Raw genomic sequence first — 21960 nt, 5'->3', positions numbered from 1 at the left:
GGTTTATTTATTTTCTCTTATTACATCGGATGGTTCCACGAACATCAAATAGTTTGAAAAGTGCTGAAAGGAAATCTGAAAGGCCTAGGAACATACTCTCTTGATTGTTGCTTGTAATTCTTGCTTTGAATGAGAGAGGTCACCTCAGAACATAGGTTGTTCTTTGTTGTCCATGCAAGTCATGATGATAGATGCAAATTTCCCAGACTGGTTAAATGCTGATAGTGAGAGGGAATCATGAGAAGGATTAGGAAGATACTGCTGTTTGTCTTTAGCTCCCCTTAAATCCACCTTCTAGCACTCTCTCTTCATTCTCTCCCTCTTGGATGCCAGGTTTCTGCTTGCTGCGCTGTGGTACACTACCCTACAAACATTTTCTATAGAGTTTGCAAATGTTGGTTTGTTACTGATTGGCTAAGTCTTTAGATTGAGTTAGTCTCTGTAATAGCTCCTTCCCTGTAATGATAGATTTACAGGAAGTTGCAAAGAAGTGTACTGGGGGTCCTGTGCACCCTTTACCCATCCTCCCTTGATATTAACATCCTACATAACTGTTGTATATGTTAATACCAGGAAATTGATATTAGTACAATCCACAGAGCTTATTCTACACATTATTCATGTGTGTATATGTTTATGCATACGATTCTATAGGATTTTTAAAAATAACATGTGTAGTTTTGTGTAACTTAATTCAATCAAGATACCGAACTGTACCATCCCATAAGGCTCCCTTATGCTACTCTTTTCTAGGCACACCCACCCCTCTGCCTATCTGTAACCCCTGGAAAACACTAATTTGTTCTTCCTCTCTGTAATTTTGTTATTCAAGAATGTTGTATAAATAGAATCATAACGTATGTTCCTTTTTGAGATTGGTTTTTTCACTCAGCACAATTTCCTTGAGGTTCATCCATCAAAATTTACTGCATGTATTAGTAGTTCATTTCCTTTGTATTGCTAAGTAGGTAGTATTCCTTGGTGTGGATATACCACAGTTTAACTGTTTGCTTGTTGAAGAACATTTGGGTAGTTTCCAGTTTTTGACTGTTACTAATAAAGTTGCTATGAACATCTGTGTGTACATTTTTGTGTGAAAGTAAATTGTTTCTTTGAGCTAAATGCCCAAAAGTATAATTGCTGGCTTGTATGGGAAACCCATTTTTAGTTTTAAAAGAAACTGCCAAGCTGTTTTCCAGAGTGGCTGTATCATTTTATGTTTCTACCAATGCTATGAGTGGTCTAATTTTTCTACATCCTCAGCATCTTTTGGTGCTGTTACTAGTTTTTATTTTCGCCATTCTGATTGGTGATATCTCATTGATTTTAATTCACATTTTTTAAATAACTGATGATGTTGATCATCTTTTCATTGCTTATATGCCACTTAAGTATCTTCTTTGGTGAAATGTATCATGTGTTTGCTTATTTTCTAATTAGTATTTTTTGATGTTGAGTTTTGAGAGTTCCGTAGATATTCTAGGTACAAGTCCTTTGTCAGAATGTGATTTGCAGGTATTTTTCCCTAGTCTGTAATTTGTCTCTTTAATCCTTAACAGGGTAATATGCAGAACAAAAATTTTAATTTTGATGAGATTAATTTATTAGTTTTTCCTTTTTTATTTGTTTTGTTTTGAAAAAACTGGTATGTAGTTTAGAGTTTTTTGAACTTCTTAAATCTGTGAGTTTATAGTTTTTATCATGTTTAGAAAAAAATTCAGCCACTATTCCTTAATTTTTTCTGCCCTCCTTTCTCTCCTTTTGATTATCCATTTATATATATGTTAGATGCTTGATATTGCCCCACAGGTCATTGAAGCCATTTTTTTTTTTTTCCTGCCTTGAACTTTTTTCTCTCTGTGTTTCATTTTGGATAGTTCCTATTGCATGCTTTCAAGTTAACTGATCTTTTCTTCAGTATCTCATCTGTTAATCCTACCCACTCTTTTTTTCATTTCAGGTATATTCTATTTTTCATCTATGGAGATTCCATTTGGATCATTTAAAAATATGTTCCATTTCTCTCTTAATTGTGTTTACATATTTCTGTATCTTTTTAAACATGTAGAGCATATTTATAATAGTTTTAATATTTTTGTCTGATACTTCTATCATCTCTGTCATTTTTGACTTGCATTTTCCTGAATCTTGTGTGCCTGCCTACTTTTATTTTTAATGGTGTTCCTTTTTTTTTTTCATTAAGGTATCATTGATATATAATCTTATAAAGGTTTCACATGAGCAACATTGTGGTTACAACATTCACCCATATTATCAAGTCACCACCCCCCACCCCATTATGGTCACTGTCCATTAGCATAGTAAGATGCTATAAAGTCACTACTTGTTTTCTCTGTGCTATACTGCCTTCCCTGTGACCCACCTACATTATGTGTGCTAATCATAATGCCCCTTTATCCCCTTCTCCCACTCTCCCAAACCCTTCCTCTTTGATAAAAGCTAGTCCCTTCTTGGAGACTGTGAGTCTGCTGTTGTTTTGTTCTTTCAGTTTTGCTTTGTTGTTATACTCCACAAATGAGTGAAATCATTTGGTACTTGTCTTTCTCTGCCAGGCTTATTTCACTGAGCATAATACCCTCTAGCTCCATCCATGTTCTTGCAAAAGGTAGGATTTGATTTCTTCTTATGGCTGAATAATATTCCATTGTGCATGTGTACCACCTCTTCTTTATCCATTTGTCTACTGATGGACACTTAGGTTGCATCCATATCTTGGCTGTTGTAAATAGTGCTGTGAAAAACATAGTGGTGCACATGTCTTTTTAAATTGAGAATCTTGTTTCCTTTGGGTAAATTCCCAGTAGTGGAATTTCTGAGTCAAATGGTATTTCTATTTTTATTTTTTGAGGAGCCTCCATATCGCTTTCCACAATGGTTGAACTAATTTACATTCCCACCAACAGTGTAGGAGGGTTCCCCTTTCTTCACAACCTCACCAGCATTTGTTTTTCCTTGTCTTTTCGATGTTGGCCATCCTAACTGGTGTGAGGTGGTTTTTCGTTGTGGTTTTAATTTTCATTTACCTGATAATTAGCAATGTGCAGCATCTTTTCATATGCCTGTTGGCCATCTGAATTTCTTTTTTGGAGAAGTATCTGTTTCAGATCTTCTGTCCATTTTTAATCAGATTATTTGCTTTTTGGTTGTTGAGGTGTATGAGCTCTTTATATATTTTGGTTATTAACCACTTGTCAGATATACATAACCCCTTGTCAGTTGTTTACGAATATATTCTCCCATATTGTAGGATGCCTTTTTGTTCTGCTGATGGTGTCCTTTGGTGTACAGAAGCATTTTAGTTCGATGTAGTCCCATTTGTTAATTTTTGCTTTTGTTTCCCTTGCCTAAGGTAATGTGTTCAGAAAAAAGTTGCTCATGTTTATATTCAAGAGATTTTTGCCTGTGTTTACTTCTAAGAGTTTTATGGTTTCATGACTTCCATTCAGATCTTTGATCCATTTAGAGTTTACTTTTGTGTATGGAGTTAGACAGTAATCCAGTTTCATTCTCTTACATGTAGCTGTCCAGTTTTGCCAACACCAGCTGTTGAAGAGGCTGTCATTTCCCCATTGTATATCCGCGGCTCCTTTATCATATATTCAATGACTGTATATGCTTGGGTTTATATCTGGGCTCTCTAGTCTGTTCCATTGGTCTATGGAGTCTGTTTTTGTGCCAGTACCAAATTATCTTGATTACTGTGGCTTTGTAGTAGAGCTTGAAGTTGGGGAACATAATCCTCCCAGCTTTATTCTCCCTTCTCAGGATTGCTTTGGCTATTTGGGGTCTTTTGTGGTTCCATATGAATTTTACAACTATTTGTTCTAGTTCATTGAAGAATGCTCTTGGTATTTTGACAGGGATTGCATTGAATCTGTAGATTGCTTTCGGCAGGATGACCATTTTGACAATATTAATTCTTCCTATTCATGAGCACAGGATGTATTTCCATTTATTGGTGTCTTCTTTAATTTCTCTCATGAGTGTCTTGTAGTTTTCAGGGTATAGCTCTTTCATCTCCTTCGTTAGGTTTATTTTTAGGTATTTTATTCTTTTTGTTACAATTGTAAATTGAATTGTTTTCCTGATTTCTTTTCTGCTAGTTGATTGTTAGTATATAGGAATGCAACAGATTTCTGGGTATTAATTTTGTATCCTGCACCTTTGCTGAATTGAGTTATTAATTCTGGCTGTTTTGGGGAGGATTCTTAGGGCTTTATATGTACAATATCATGTCATCTGCAAACAGGGACAGTTTGACTTCTACTTTACCAATCTGGATGCCTTTTATCTCTTTGTGTTGTCTGATTGCCGAGGCTAGGACCTCCAGAACTATGTTGAATACAACTGGGGAGAGTGGGCATCCTTGTCGTGTTCCTGATCTTAAAGGAAAAGCTCTTAGCTTTTCTCTGTTAAGTATGATGTTGGCTGTGGGTTTGTCATATATGGCCTTTATTGTGTTTGGGTACTTGCCCTCTATACTAATTTTGTTGAGAATTTTTCTCACGAATGGATGTTGAATTTTGTTGAATGCTTTTTCAGCACCTATTGAGATGATCATGTGATTTTTGTTCTTTTTGTGATGTGGTGGATGATGTTGATGGATTTTCGAATACTGTACCATCCTTGCATCCCTGGAATAAATCCTACTTGATCATGATGGGTCATCTTTTTGATGTATTTTCGAATTCAGTTTGCTAATATGTTGTTGAGTATTTTTACATCTCTGTTCATCAGGGATATTGGTGTATAATTTTGTGGTGTCTTTGCCTGGTTTTGGTATTAGAGTGATGCTGGCCTCATAGAATGAGTTTGGAAGTATTCTCTCCTCTTCTACTTTTTGGAAAACTTTAAGGAGGATGGGTATTAGGTCTTCTCTAAATGTTTCATAAAATTCAGTAGTGAAGCCATCTGGTACGGGGTTTTGTTCTTAGGTAGTTTTTGATTACCGATTCAATTTCATTGCTGGTAATTGGGCTGTTCATATTTTCTGTTTCTTCCTGGGTCAGTCTTGGAAGGGTGTATTTTTCTAGAAAGTTGTCCATTTCTTCCAGGCTATCTAGTTTGTTAGCATATAATTTTTCATAGTATTCTCTCATAATTCTTTGTATTTCTGTGGTGTGTGTAGTGATGTTTCCTTTCTCTTTGTGATTCTGTAAAAGTGTGCAGATTCTCTTTTTTTCTTGATAAGTCTGACTAGGGGTTTATCTATTTTGTTTATTTTCTTGAGGAACCAGCTCCTGGTTTCATTGATTCTGTCTATTGTTCTATTCTTCTCAATTTTATTTATTTCTGATCTTTATTATTTCACTACTTCTACTGACTTTGAGCTGCATTTGTTCTTCATCTAGTTTCATTAATTGTGAGTTTAGACTGTTCATTTGGGATTGTTCTTTTGAGGTAAGCCTGTACTGCAATACAGTTCCCTCTTAGCATGGCCTTTACTGTGTCTCACAGATTTTGCGGTGTTGAGTTATTGTTGTTTGTCTCCATATATTGCTTGATCTCTGTTTTTTTATTTGGTCATTGAGCCATTGATTATTTAGGAGCATGTTTTTAAGCCTCCATATGTTTGTGGGCTTTTTTGTTTCCCTTGCATAATTTATTTCTAGCTTCATGTCTTTGTGGTCTGAGAAACTGGTTGGTACAATTTCAATCCTGAATTTACTGAGGCTCTTTTTGTGGCCTAGTATATGATCTATTCTTTAAAATGTTCTGTGTGCACTTGAGAAGAATGTGTATCCTGCTGCTTTTGGGTGGAGTGTTCTGTAGATATCTGTTAGGTCCATCTGTTCTAATGTGTGTTGTTCGGTGCCTCTGTCTCCTTACTTATTTTCTGTCTGGTCTATCTGTCCTTTGGAGTAATTGGTGTGTTGAAGGCTCCTAAAATGTGTTGCATTCCATTTCCCCTTTTAATTCTGTTAGTATTTGTTTCACATATGTAGGTGCTCCTATGTTGAGTGCATAGATATTTATAATGGTTATGTCCTCTTGTTGGACTGACCCCTTTATCATTATGTAATCCTTCTTTGTCTCTTGTTCCTTTCTTTGTTTTGAAGTCTGTTTGGTCTAATACAAGTACTGCAACAACTGCTTTTTTCTCCCTATTAGCTGCATGAAATATCTTTTTCCATTCCTTCACTTTTAGTCTGTGTATGTCTTTGGGTTTGAAGTGAATCTCTTAAAGGCAGCATATAGATGGGTCTTGTTTTTTTTATCTGTAGCTATTTGTCTTTTGATTGGTGCATTCAGTCCATATACATTTATGGTGATTATTGATAGATATGTACTTACTGCCATTGCATGCTTTAGATTCATGTTTACCAAAGGGTCAAGGGCAGCTTCTTTACTATCTAATAGTCTAACTTGACTTGCTTATGCTATTTCAAAAGCAATCTAATTATTTTTTTTTTGTATCCCTTCTTTTTCTTCTTCCTCTACTCTTTATATATTAGGTGTCATATCCTGTACTCTTTGTGTTTCCACTGACTGACTTCGGGAGTAGTTTATTTAATTTTGCATTTCCTTAGTAGTTAATTGGTCTACTTCTTTTACTGTGGTTTTATTTTCTCTGCTGACAGCTATTTAGCCTTAGGAGCACTTCTACCTATAGCAGTGCTATACAGTGTATAACAATACACTGTAGAGACAGTTTGTGGGAGATAAATTCCCTCAACTTTTGCTTATCTGGAAATTGTTTAATCCCTGCTTCAAATGTAAATAATAATCTTGCTGAGTAGAGTATTTAGTTCGAGGCACTTCTGTTTCATTGCATTAAATATATCATGCAACTCCCTTCTGCCTCACTTCTCATGCCACCATCTTTTTCCCATCCACCAGCCCCTACCTTTAATTGGGATGCAAACATTGTAACCTTCATGTTGCTGGTTGATGGATTTAGTTGACTTCCTTTACATACTGTTGGAGTTTTGTTTGGCCATGCAGTTAGGTTGCTTTGAGTCAGTTGAAGCATTTTGAGACTTTTATGCTTAGTTATGGCAATGCAGAACAGCCTTTAGTTTGGGGCTAATTTATCTCTGTTACTGAAATGAAACCCTTCTGAGGAATCTGTTTGCTGCCCTATGTATTATGAGTTCTCTCCTTTCTAGTAATGCAGACAGGAACTGTTTCCAACCCTGTGTGAACTTTGGGAGTTGTTCTGTCTTTCTTTGAAAAGATCCTTCTACTTCACTCTCCTCAGCCTTGGGTAGGGATTTTTAAAAAATTAATTTTTTATTGTAGTAAAATACATGTACCATAAAATTTGCTATTTTTAACCATTTTTAGGTGTGCAGTTAGTGGCATTAAATACACTTACAGTGTTGTGCAACTATCACCACGATCTATTTCCAAAAAAAAGTTTCTTATCACTGCAAAAGAAACTTTGTTACCATTAAACAACTCCCTATTCTCCCCTCCTCTGGCTCCTGGTAACCTCTAATCTGCTTTCTCTGTGAATTTGCTTATTGTCCATATTTCATATAAGTAGTGTCATACAATGTTTGTCCTTTTGTATCTAGCTGATTATTTCACTTAGCATAATGTCTTCTAGTTCTATCCATATTGGGTTGTTTTGATCTTACACATGTGCATGATAGCTCTTAGCCAGAGACTCACATGGACCTTTCTGTAAATCTCTAGAACTCTGTGAGTTTTTCTCCTTCAACTAAGGTGGACTGCTGGGTTTTTTTTGTTTTTTTTGGTGGGGGTGGGGGCGTTCAGCCCCCTGCCCCTGTGCTGAATTCTAGAAATGCTTCCAGGCAGAGGCTGGTACAATTGTACAACCTACTATATTTATTTACCTTCTTCCATGTATCCCAGTCCTGTGTTATCTATTGTGTGATATCCAAAAACTGTTGTGTCATATATTTTGTTCAGTTTTCTAGCAGTTTAAGGCAAAAGGATAAATCTTATTATTACTTCATTTCAACTGGAAGTCTCCATTGTGCATATGTGTGTATATGTGTGCATTTTAAACAGCTTTATTGAGATGTAATTGACATACAATAAACTGTACATGCCCTAAAGTGTACAACTTGATTTTGATATATGTGTATACCTGTATGTGTGTACATATATGTGATATGTGTGAAACTGTCACCACAGTCCAGATAATGAACATGTCTATCACCCCAACCTGCCTCTTGCCTCTCTCTGCTACACTCCTATCCTTGGGCAACCCCTGAGCACTTTTTTATCTCTATAGGTTAGTTTACATTTTCTAGAATTTTATATAATTGGAATCATACAGTATTTTTTTTGTCTGCTTTCTTTTTCCTCCGTCTATTTGCTTTGATATTCATCCATGTTTTGTGTATTAATAATTCATTCCTTCATATTGCTGAGTAGCATTCCATTGTATGGATATACCAGAAGTTATCCATTCACTTGTTGGTAGACATGTGGGTTATTTGCAGTCTTGGCTATCACTGCTGTGAACATATTTGTATGAGGCTTTTTATGAATATATATTTTCATTTTTCTTTGGTATAAACCTGGAATATGCCAAACAGGAATTACTTGTTAATAGAATAGATGTATGTTTCATGTTATAAGAAACTATCAAGTTTTTCCCTAAGGTGATTGTACCATTTTATATTCTCAGTAGCAACATGAGAAGGTTTTGTGGTGGTTCCACATCCTCCCCAATACTTGGTTTTGTCAGTCTTTTTAATTTTAATTTTAATTTTTCTGAACGGTGTGTAGGAGTATCTCATTTTGGTATTCACTTGCATCTATCTAATGTTCCTGTAAATTTTTTCATATGTTTATTGGCCATTCTTTGGCCAAAGTATTAAAAGATCCTTTGTAAGGTATCTGTTGTTCTGTCCATATTTGTGATAAGTTTGTCTTTTTATTATTAAGTTGTAGGAATTCTTTATAATTCTAGATACAAGTTCTTTGTTGAACATATGTATTATGAACATTTTCCTCCCATTATTTTCTTAATACATTTTTAAGGAGCAGTAGTTTTTAACTGTGGTGAAGTCAAATTTATCATTTTTTCTTATATGGCTAATGCTTTCTATGTTGTTTCTAAGAGATCTTTAACAGCTGAAATTTATGAAAATATATTTTCTTCTAAAAGCTTTTTAATTTTAGCTTTTACATTTATGTTTATCATCCATTTCAAGTTAATGGTAGTGTGTGGTGTAAGATAGGAGTTACAGTTCAATTCTTTTCTCCATATTGATATGCAGTTGTTTCAGCACCATTTGTTGAAAAGACTTTTCTAATTCATTGAATTACGTTGCCACCCTTGTGAGGAAAAATCATTTGACCTCTGGCTGTCCTTATCCCAATACCACAGTGTCTTGATTCTGTAGCTTTACATTGAGTAAACCAGGTAGTGTAAGTCCTCCAACTTTTTTCTTTTTCAAGATTGCTTTAGCTTTTCTAGCACCTTTGCCTTTACAAATACATTCTGGAATTTCTGTAAGATGTAGCAAGGTTGATAATCATGTAACAGACCTTGACAAATCTATGCTTCGTGATGTTTCTTAGAATTCATCTCTTGAGCCTTCTCTAGAAAATATTCCTTATGAGAACTAGGCTTTATTCTGTTTGAATTTCCATATCTTTTAACATCTAAAAAGGAAACTTATACTAATAAATACTTTTCTTTATATGTCTTTGCCTGGATACAGTTGCCTTATCTATTTTAGGGTCTTTTGTAGAACTGAATTGCTATTGTTTCAATCTTAGGAATGTAAGTGTTCATTGAGGGCAAGAAAAACAAGAAGATAATACAGCACATTGTTGATGAAGCCTGTCTACAAAGGATATGTAAGAGAATGAGCTTTTTCCTCTATAGTGTCAGAATTGATCTTCCTTCTGCTACATTTTAATTTCTAGACAGGTATTAGGGAAATATTCAGGGACACAGTTTTTATGGCACTGTACTTAACGAAACAGCAAATACTATAATTAAGTAACATTATGCTTTTATATTTCCAAATAAACTTGAGTTTTCCAAAAACTTCAGACAGCCTACTTTTTTGCTGTTAACTTGAAATATATGCTTTAATAGTATTGCATTTCTTGGTTACTTTAAATTGCAAAGAGAATTATATTACCATATATATGATGTTTTCTAGAATTTACCTAACCATATTGCAGTATTCATTTTTGTAATTATTTCTGAGTTGTGGTTTTACATATATAAAACATTATCCACAATTTATGACTCTAGTTACATAAATTGGTCCTTTTTAGTCTCTTGTAGTAAATACATGTTAATGTTATAAATAAGATCTTAGAGGAACTTTTATGTCATTTTAATGGCTTCATATTTGCATTGAATAACTGAATTGCAACTTTTAATTTCAATTTGGAGTGTTCACGGAATAAAAAATTTGAACTAACTGAAGTGAATTAGTGTAGCTCAGGACAGTGATAGAAAGAACTAGGAACTATATTCATTTTATTAGAGTGATCACATTGTTTTATGAGAAAAACAAGCCATTTTACTCTGGATGGCAATTATTTGCAGTAAAGAAGTACCTTGGAATTATAGATCATTTTTCAATTTTATGGGTATTTCTGTCAGTAGAAAATAATTGCTGATTTGGGCTTTCCATGGAAAAAGAGGTGGAAATTATGTTATTAACTTTGTATGGAGGCATCTTTTGGTCATTAATCAGATATATTACTCTGGAAGCAGTGGAATAGTGTTTTTAAAAGTTTAGAATTATGTGATATAAGCCCAAACAAAGAATGAGTCAGTTGTACAAAAGTGCTGCAGATGTGATTCAGAGGACCTGACACTGATGTTGGTTTAATGTGCAGCACTAAATTCTATGCTAATTGTGCTGTAGACATTAAGTGGAAGAGGAATTCAGAGCCTGAAACATTCAGGTGCACTTGGTTTTTGGTTTAAAAGAGTATGTGGTGTTCTGCATCATGCCCATGTTGGGGCAACAAAAAGACTTCCCAGTATTTCCCACAAAATGCTATCCAGGTATATAGTTCACTTGCCACTGATTCCCTGCCCCTTATCCTGTTGTACACAGACATAGCTCACATGTTTCTGGAAATGTGAGGACTAAATGAATCGGTGCTCTATTGGTTTGTCACAGCCTCATCCCTAAAGAAATGTGTTCCTGCAGGTCTCTTGCTTTTCTTCATACCATCTGAAGTTATGATTTGCTGCCACCCATACTCTCTTCCAGCTATAAATAATAATAACCAATAATTTTTTAATCCCTGAACTATGTATCACACAGTGTCTAGATACTTTTCATGTATAGACCCATTTGATCCTCATACCAACCCCATGAAGTAGGTAATATTTTCCCCATTTTACAGAAGGGGAAACTGAGACAAACATTACATAGCTAGAAAGTGATAGAGGTGAGCTATGAACCAGATTCTCTGCTTTTAACCCAATTAACTTCTGTTTAGTTTGAATTGATTAAGAAATCCCAAGCAAATTTCTGTTACCAGTGTTTTAAACATTATTTTAACATCATTAAGTGTTACAGCTCTAACTAGTATTAGACACCTAAGAAGCTATTTCAGTAATTTCTTTAGTTTCCACTAGAGGTCATTCTATCACTGGCAATGCAAATACTGTCTGCTTTCTGTTCTTCAAAGTACAGAATTTAAGTATACTAAATTACAGAAGTATGCTATGAAAGAGCATAATGGATAGAAAAATAATTTTTGAGTTAGAAACAAAAAGTCATCGTTATAGTAGTTAAAGCATATATGACAATTGTAAGACTCAATATTGGCACAATAGATTATATATTTGCATAATTTAATCAAGATATCCTGTGATATGGCATAGAAAAGGCTAATGACCTTGACCTTTCTTTATTGCCTCTAAACCACGTATTAAACATTAAACCAATTTGGATGTCTAGTTTCCTCAATTTCTTTTCTTGATTCACTTAATTCAATCAAAGACTGTACCCTGAGAGTAATGAAATTGTGAAGTTTAATGTTCACCAAGAGATACTCTTTGGTAATTTTAAGGTAATAGAGGTTTAAGAATTCTTTAAAAACTAGCTCAGAGACTTACTTCTCAGCTTTCAAGTTTCATAAATAACAAGGTATTGAATTAAGGTGCAGAAACCAAGAGTCTTCATTTAGAAGCAACATCTTGAGGCAACTACTATGGCTGTGAGAAAGGAGAGTCATAACTTGGAGGGGCAAAATATGGTTATTTGGAGAGTTTAGCATAGTCCTGAGTCCATGGTAATTTATCAGTTGACCAACAATGTTAGTTATATGAAAGTAATGGTTCTGGCTACTGTAGGTTAAATAAAACCTTTTAGGCAGTCTTCAAATTAACAGAAACAATCTGACCTGACTTCAGATTTGTCACACTGGAAATGAATGACAGCATGCAGAAGACGCCAGGTTGGGGAGGGAAGTTATACAGGAGGGGTGAGTCAGGAGCGTTTGTAGGTCTGAAGAGGTAGTAAGTTAAATCCAGGGGTTCATTGTAGAGTGACAGACAAGAGAATCCTGTAAATAGAGATAGACAGGCAGAAGTGAACAGGATATTGGGGTTCCAAGTAGACAATCTACATTTAAGACTCTAGAATTCTTCAGAGGCAGCAGAGAAGAACTAATGAACATGAAGGTAAGAGTTTACGATTTCTAATACTAAACAGTACCTTTCCCTAATCTTGTGCTTATGTCAGGTACTGTACTAAGTTGCTTTATATATGTTAATTTCATTTTTCTCCTTACAAAAATCTTATGAAGCACATTCTAATCCCCTTTTACAGACAAGATTTCTGAAGCTCACAGTTTCATTAGCTTGCCTGGGGTCATATAGCTTGTAAATGTTAGAACTGAGATTTGAACCCAGGCTTTATGACTTGAGCTGTGAAATTCTGCTTCCTGATGCAGAAGGTATTTCTTTTCTGCCCCAGTTTTATGCTGCCTACAGTATAGGGACGGTCATAGGCTTACATTCACTGGGAAATTAACCCCATAGGTAAACCCCAATTACAATAAAAGTAGAGGGCTGTAACTTCCAGGGAGGTGGGAGTAGGGATATTTTTGTTAAAAAGGTGAAGCTTCTTAACCTTTACCTATAAATCACAGTAAAATCCTGTATTCTCCATGTGGCAATGATTAGATGGTGGTGAGTCTATTCCTTGTACTTCTCACTACTTTGTTGTTTTTTTTCCCCCTCTCCTAAAATCCACTAATTATCTTACTAGGTGTTCTCTCTGCTGGCTTGGCTTTTCATAAATGACACTACTAGAGGTGCCCTCCCAAGGACTTTCTAGAGTCTTAATAGGAAGAGTAGTGGGCCAACCTAAAAGGAAGTTTAGGGATCACTAATTTGGTCTGTCAGTATACTTTTGTCACTTTATTTTTACACCTGCAGGCAGCAGTGCTTCTGAGATCTTTTGGTCTTTTAAAGATAGCTTTGATCCTAGATCTCTTTCTGCTTGGGATATGTTTTTGAAGGGATGAGGACAGAATGTCAGCTTTCTTCTCCCAAAGACTCCTGTTGCTGAATTTCCCCTATAATCTAGGGCTTTCATCATTTCCTCCGTGTTGATGGTGGCACCAAACCTGGAGAATAGCATTTATCTTTTGTTTTTTGACCTAAGTGCTGGTTAATGGTGAAAGGGCCATCAGCGAAGAATGCTTTTAATAGGCTTCCCTTTTTTGTGGTCTAGTCAGGGTCTATCTATGGCCAATTGCAAAAAGTATTTCCCAAGTTCTCACTTTTTTCATCTGAAGTTGCTTGAAGGTGGTCCTTAGGAAGAGTACATCCATATGCTGTACAAGGGCAAGCAAATGGAAAGTTCTCTTTATATAGCTTTTAATCTCTTGGGTAAAACTTTGATTTATTTTGGTAAAGTAACATAGAATTTTTAACTTAGCAATATATTGTAATACTGGTTCCAAAATTCCCATCTAAGACTTTAGCAGAATTCTGTAAGGCCACAGTGCCACTTTCTTCCAAGAGGCTTATGTTTCCTCCCTTAGTGATAGACTGCAGGCTGAGTAAGTACCCTATATCTGGCTAGAATAGGACCTTTCTTGGGTGTACAACCTAAACATAACGGTTTTTCTTGGAATGCAAAACCCACAGGCCTTCTGGGAGTATTCCTTGGAGTTTAAAGTTCAGGAAACCTGTTGGGGTAAACCTGACATGGCTCTGAGACCAAAGTCTTCTGGCAAGAAGGGACACAAATTTCACCAAAAGAGTACTTGCTGGAAGGCACTCTCTGAGTTGGTGATTCAAGCTCAACTCAGTCCAAGGGCTTATGGAGGAAGGGTGTTTTTAATCTATGAATTAATCTATGAACAGTTTGCCTGTTTTTAATCTATGAATGACCAAAGTCAGTTTTCTCTCCTACTTGCTATTTCACAGAGAAGGAAGGTATTTAATGGGAATTTCCCTATGACCAAATCTATAAACATACTTGCACTGTACCCATCCTCACAAAATTTCCTAACTGGCTCTCCTTGTTCCCACTTTTGGCTCTTTTCCTGCAACTTAAGTAATATTTTACAAATACAAATCCAATCATGTCACCCATAACACTTATTTATTACTTTGCCTTGCTCTTAGGATAAAAGCTTCAAATACCTAACATGGATTACAAGGCCTTAGAGGAGATGGCCCCTTGCCTACCTTGCCATCTTTGACTGACAGCAGTGTAGCCCTTCTTCACAGTCCAGCCGTACTGGCCTGCTTTGATGTCCTCAAATCTGCCAATTCCTTCCTGGGTCCTCCTTTTGGAATGCATTCTTTGCTTTCCCAGCTAACTGCTTGTTGTCCTTCAGATCTCTCTGCTCAAGTGTCACTCTTTCAGGGAAATCCCAGTGTAGTCATCTCTTTTTAATTATAAGTAAATTGCATTATTTCTACATGTTTTTATTGCCAGAAGGGTCAGTATCTCCCTTTTGAGGATTCTTCCTTCACTTTGTATGTTGTCTAAGAACGTGGAGCTTCCAAAGGAATGGTAGTTTCATGCACAAAATGGAGAAAAAACTGGAAACCTGGTAGGTACAATATAGCTGTTGCTGATAAAGACTTGCTTTTGAAGACTGATCCTGCATAGCTCAAAGGGGCAAATTATCTATTGCATTGTGATGTCCTGCTCAAATCATGGAATGTATCATTAGTGTACATTCATATACTCAGTCATTGTTCCTTAAAGCATAATCTTGTGCTATGGTGGATTATAAGCTAGGCTAGAGTCACCCTTCCTCCATAAGCCCTTGGACTGAGTTGAGCTTGAATCACCAACTCAGAGAGTGCCTTCCAGCAAGTACTCTTTTGGTGAAATTTGTGTCCCTTCTTGCCAGAAGACTTTGGTCTCAGAGCCATGTCAGGTTTACCCCAACAGGTTTCCTGAACTTTAAATTCCAAGGAATTCTCCCAGAAGGCCTGTGGGTTTTGCATTCCAAGAAAAACGGTTATGTTTAGGTTGTACACCCAAGAAAGGTCCTATTCTAGCCAGATATAGGGTACTTACTCATCCTGCAGTCCATCACTAAGGGAGGAAACATAAGTGAATCTTCACAAAATAAAGAAAATTAGCTTTAAGAAGACTTTTGCCTCAGATATGGAAGCAACCTAAGTGTCCATCAGTAGATGAATGGATAAAGAAGAGGTGGTACATATACACAATGGAATACTATTCAGCCATAAGAAAGAAACAAATCCTACCATTTGCAACAACATGGATGGAGCTAGAGGGTATTATGCTCAGTAAAATAAGCCAGGCAGAGAAAGACAAGTACCAAATGATTTCCCTCATTTGTGGAATATAACAACAAAGCAAAACTGAAGGAACAAAACAGCAGCAGACTGACAGACTCCAAGAAGGGACTAGCAGTTACCAAAGGGGAGGGGTGGGAGAGGGAGGGAGAAGGGGATTGAGGGGTATTATGATTGGCACACATGGTGTGGGGGGATCATGGGGAAGACTGTGTAGCACAGAGAAGACAAGTAGTGACTCTGTGGCATCTTACTACACTGATGGGCAATGACTGCAATGGGGTATGGGGGGGACACGATAATATGGGTGAATGTAGTAACCACATTGTTTTTTCATGTGAAACCTTCATAAGAGTATATATCAATAATACCTTAAAAAAAAAGAAGACTTTTGCCTCTCCCCATACTGAGAAGCATCAGAGATATTTCTAGCTAAAATAATTTAATACATACTACTTGGACACTCTATTTGATCTCTCCTTTAACAACCATTCTTTTACTCACTCACTGATCTATTATCTTGGTGATTGTTTGCTTAAATGCCTGTCTTCCCCATTATAATATAAACTCCAAGAGGATAGAAACTATTTCTGCTTCTTCATTGATATATCTTCAGTGGTTCTCAAAATGCCTTGCACATAGTTAACATTCCATTCATATTAGGTAAGTGAATGGATTGTAAATTTTCCAAAGTGGAATTTTCATAGTAACTATTACTTCCAAAAATTCAGAAGATACTTAGAAAAGTAAAGACATGTTAATTATATTCCCTGTCATGGAGCTAACTAAACTCAGCACATAGAATAAAAAACAAAGACAAAAATTCCACAAAACTAGGAAATGGCTTAGTTTCACACCATGGAAGAGTATCTAAGAAGAATAGTGAAATACGGATCAAATCTAGGGAGGATGCTGAAAGCTGATACACATTTTATAGATTGTAAACAGAGTATAAACTTCACTAAGTGCCCTATCTTATGAGGTTTAGGAATTAGAGCAGTCCATGTGAGAAAACTGGAAAATCCCTGAGGGAGATAGTTCCATACCTCAGAATAGAGGGAGAGGTGAGGCTAAGGGAACAGTATTTTGTTTTTCTTTCTATTCAACTTCTAACCTATAATTAAGGGAGGTGGCGAAAGAGGATGAAATAGCAATGAGCTTGGCAGAAATTGACCAGAGCAAAATGAACAGAAATGAATAAGCAATAAATTAGCAAACCAAAGTTGGCTAAACTGCTTTACTTTAAACATTTAAATGAAGTACATTTCAGATTAAGAATTATTTTGGGGAACACAAATTCAAGAAGAATACATCTATATTCACTCAATGTGAAGGGAACATAGAATTTTTAAGAATTGAAATTAAGGCAAGCAAGGCAATCCCTCTCTAGTGGTGAGAATCATAAAATGTGAGGGTTTGGAGTTGGGTGCCTTTGGAGTTGTTGGTTATGTTCTCTGCCTTGTGAGGGAAATTGGTGTGTTTGTGATACTAAGAGTCAAGTCAACATGTAGAAGCAAAATAAAAGATGAGAGAAACAGTCCTGCTTGAGATAAACAGACCTGGTGGTAATGGCATTCAAGTCTGTGGTTCTAGTTATCCCTGAGGCCCAGCTGCTCTTTATGCATTCCCAGGAGATACAGGAGGTGCTCCAGTGTCCTTCCACAGTCATTCCTTTTATCTAAGCTAGTGTAAGTTTGGCTTCTGCCATAGGCTTGCATCTAAATGTTTTATCTAATATAGATGATAAAGACAGGCAGAGAAGATCCAACATAAGCATTATTGGTGTCTCTGCTAAAGAGTGCAGAACAAATGAGAAGAAAATTTTAGCATGTAATTTTAATTTTAATGATAGATAATTAAGATAACTTTTATATATATAATTACATATATATGTGTGTATGCACATACACATACACACACACGTACACCCCTATATACATACATACATACATGCAGACATTTAGAGATTAAGGAAATTTGTAATCTATTGATAAAAAGTTTTAGGAAAAACTGAAACAGAGTGACCAAAACCAAGTAAGCATGTAATAGTAGAGTTTAGTGTTCTTCAGGGTGAAGAAAAGAATCTTGTAGACAGAAAAATAAGTCATCCAAAAGGGGGAAAAACCAGACCTGCCTGAGACATCATGGTAACAGTTAAAGGGGGCAGTGGAGCAGTGTCTCCAGAGCTTTGGTGGGATGTATGTGGGCAAACTTGATACCTAGTCCAACTATAGTTTATGTACAAAGGCCTAGTTCCTGAAAAATTGCCTCATGAATAAAATTAGTCATCTAAGTGACAAATAAGGAAAAATAACTTGGGAATGGAGAAGCAGATAAATTAAAGGGTTGGCAGGGTATATGGAATCTATTCAAATATAGACATCAAATTGAAATAACTTTGCATATTCTGAAACAGAACAAAATGTAAAGGCTATACAATTAATGAAAAAAGGAAATATATAACAAATATCAGATGGGGAATATAGAAGAGGTAAAGGTATGTGTAAGTGTGTGAACTCCTCATTTTTCTTAGTGGAGAGCCAGTAGATATAGCCTAAAGTTGATGAATTTACTGGTCTGAGTTGAAATCTTGGCATTGCGACACACCAGCTGTGTAACCGCAGATGAGTTTATACCTCATCTGTAGTCACAGAATCTTCATCTGTACCATGGAGATAATGGCACTACTGACCTACTAAGGTTGTTGTGAGGATTAAATGCAATAATGTATATGAAGTGCTCAGAACAGTGCCTGGCCCAGAGTAAACATTCAGTACAGATTATCTATTATTATTTTAAGGAGAAAATATGGGCAGGTAATTTTATAATCTCAGATCAGAGAAGGCTTTTCTAAGCGTAACACTAAATGCAGAGACCACAAAGGAAAAGATTAATAATTTGACTTCATAAAAAGTAAAAGCTTTTGCATGGCAAAATCACCATAATAAGGGTCAATGAACAAATACTCAAGTGGGGAAGAATAATTGCAATATATATGACAGAAGAAGGATTGATACTGTTAATATTCAGGGATCACTTACAAGTCGATAAGAAAATATGAACAACCCAGTATAAAAATGGGTAATCAATATGACCAATTTACAGAAAAATAAAGATAATAAAAATTTGAAAAAATACTTAGTTTCCCTTATTAAGGAAATAGAAATTAAAATGAAATGCCATTCGGTGAAGAAGTTAGAAAATATCTAACAATGGAATGGATATGGTGTAATAGGCATTCTCATATTCTTTCTTGAGGGCAATTTGGTATTTATAAAAATTATAAATGCTCATATGTCTTATCTCTGCAGTGCTATTTCTAAGAATATATGTAAAATGTACAAAGTAGAAGGTACATATATATGTAAAAGGATGTTTATAGCAATGCTTAAAATAGAAACAGTTGGGAAATGATTTGACTATTGATGTGTTTGTTAAATAACGTAAGGAGCTTATATACATTGGGATATTATATAGTCATTAAAACAGAAGATGTATAAATATATGTACTGATAATAGTAAAATGGCCAGGCTATAATATTTGGGGAAAAATAAGTTACATGAGAAGAGATGTAATATTTTATATATTAAAAAACACATGATTTATTTATATAAATGCCTAGAAAATTTATAGAATTTTACATAGACTGTCACACAAAACTATTAAAAGTAGTTATCTCTAGGATAGAGAATAGAGATGTAGACTTTTTTTTCATTTTATGCTCTCTGTATCTTCCAATTTTTCTTACATAAATCATCTTTTAATTTTATAGTAATTAAAAAACAAAAATAATCCTTGGTGGTGACTGGTGACTATGTTACTTTTGAAAATGCAATATAACATTTTGGGGATAAAATTATTTTGTGTAAATAGCGAAACAAGTCAGGTAGGTTCAACTAACATTTATTCAGTGAAAATTAAGTGAGCCGCTACTTTGTATGAAGCACTGCTCTTGATGCTTTCTAGCCTGTGGAACAGCTAATGCTTGATAAATGCTATAAATTGAGGTTCAGACCTTTCTCGTGGAAGTTGGATTTTCCTAATTAAAACCGGAGAAAATGGGATATGTTCGCAAACACTATTTTCACCATTTGACTATTGTTGTGATGCCAACCTAGAAACTAGCACAGAGGGCAAGAGCAATGTGATTGCTGAGATCTGTGGATCTGACTGCACCGGTCTGTTGGCTTTGTGATTTGGGCACCATAATGATGGCTGCTGAAGGTGGAGAGCAAATGTGAAAAGGCATGTTAATGATAATACCAATGATGACAGGAAAAGAAGATGATATTCCTGAGCAAAGACTTGATTTGATCAAATGCTGTATTTACCAGTGATGTTTAGAGTTTATGTCACTCTATACTTACTGCTGTAATGGCAGTGATTTTATGATGAATATTTTACTTTCATGGAGCCAAGCAGACCCCAGCTTTTTCTAGAGTTTGACTATGTGATTTATACAAATCTATTTAGAAATTTTAACGTTTTTCTATTAGAGAGTCTGTGGTTCTTCAAAATTTTGTGAATTTTATTGTTTCAGTCTTGTGATTTCAATGTTCCAAGATATTTGGACAATGGGAAATGATTGCAGTATTGAGTTGGCATTGTCTTTTTAATTCTAAATACCCATATAGTCAGTTCTGCTATAAGACTTGTTTTGAAGACTTAAATTTGTTACAGTGATTGATATATTAGGAAACAGTGTGAGCATAAATTAATTTCAGGTTTGCTTATGCACAATGCACAGTTTCGTCAGCAAGAAACACCAGGTGAACACGGAATACTGCACTCAGTTGAACTGAGCCATATAAGAATACATAAAATTGACATTTATGCATACATCTGGGATATCTACCAACTACCTCAGATCACTGCATGCTATGAGCTACAACCACCCACCTTAAAAGTGTTATACCTTTCCCTCTGATTTCAGATAACCTGTCCACCACTTAAGAATTCACAAGCTACAACCTTTCAACATTCACATCCACAAGCAAGCTTCAGGTCTTTTTCAAGGTAAGGTGTCATATTTAAGTTATTTTCTAACCATTTAATATGTATAAAACTGTGATACCATCTTTTTTTTATTAAAGTATCATTGATATACAATCTTACGAAGGTTTCACATGAACAACACTGTGGTTTCAACATTCATCCATATTATCAAGACCTTACCCCTTCCATTGCGGTCACTATCAACGTAGTAAGATGTTATAGAGTCATTAATTGTCTTCTCTGTGCTGTATTGCCTTCCCTGTGACCCACCTATATTGTGATTGCAAATTATAGTGCTCCTTAATCCCTTTCTCCCTCCCCATCCACCCTTCCCAACCCCTCCCCTTTGGTAACCACTAGTCCCTTCTTGGAGTGTGTGAGTCTGCTGCTATTTTGTTCCTTCAGTTTTGTTTTGTTTTTATACTCCACAAATGAGTGATGTCATTTGGTACTTGTCTTTCTCCACCTGACGTATTTCACTGAGCATAATACCCTCCAGCTCCATCCGTGTTGTTGCAAATGATAGGATTTGTTTTCTTCTTATGGCTGAATAATATTCCATTGTGTATATGTACCACCTCTTCTTTATCCATTCATCTACTGATGAACACTTAGGTTGCTTCCATATCTTGGCTATTGTAAATAGTGCTGCAATAAACGTAGGGGTGCGTATGTCTTTTTGAATCAGGGATCTTGTTTTCTGTGGGTAAATTCCTTGTGCTACCATTTTTACTAGGTTCCTATCTTTTGTGTGTATTGTGTCCCTAACTCCTAACATTTCTCCCATACTTCCTGTGTTTTCTATTGTGGGATACTTACAGTGTAGTGATTTTGAGGAATGCAGGTATCTCTTACAGCAAAACTACTTCCTTGAACAATCTATGCTGATCTTTTTTTCATTTTCATTTTCATTTTATATAGTGCATCTGATGTGAAAAATCTAGTTGCACAAACCTCCACAAATGAATGATGGAAATCATATTTATCCCTTTTTTTTGGCAGGTGCTGCAGTATACCAAGTTAGCAAAGAATTTCCAGGGTTAAGCTAACTTCTCTCGTTCCTAACTGACAGTTCATTAGGCCTTCCTAGTTCATGTATACTAGTGAATTGGGTGATTTTTTAAAATAAAGTTTTGCATAGAGCTGCATCTTGAAATAAGGTTCCAAATGTCACATGTTGAACTCCTTTAGATTTCTCTAGACCTCTGTGACTTAAGGCTCTTCACATTACTAATCT

General features: G+C 35.6%; 1 protein-coding gene across 18 annotated transcripts in view; it reads left to right on the top strand.

Annotated features, from left to right (window-relative positions):
- STK33 (serine/threonine kinase 33) overlaps positions 1–21960 on the top strand; it is a 184331-nt gene that overhangs the window by 21107 nt on the left and 141264 nt on the right. For 6 of the 18 annotated variants that reach the window (XM_057507332.1, XM_057507331.1, XM_057507337.1 and 3 more), the window contains exon 2: positions 20662–20744. The exons of the other annotated variants lie outside the window; for them this stretch is intronic. The gene's annotated coding sequence lies outside the window, so the exon portion shown is untranslated. The remainder of the gene's footprint in view (positions 1–20661; positions 20745–21960) is intronic. 18 annotated transcript variants of the gene reach the window in all.

Source organism: Manis pentadactyla, chromosome 9 (genome assembly GCF_030020395.1).
Source record: "Manis pentadactyla isolate mManPen7 chromosome 9, mManPen7.hap1, whole genome shotgun sequence".
In the NCBI taxonomy this organism is placed as follows: Eukaryota; Metazoa; Chordata; class Mammalia; order Pholidota; family Manidae; genus Manis; species Manis pentadactyla.
This window is presented reverse-complemented; position numbering and strand designations above follow the sequence as displayed.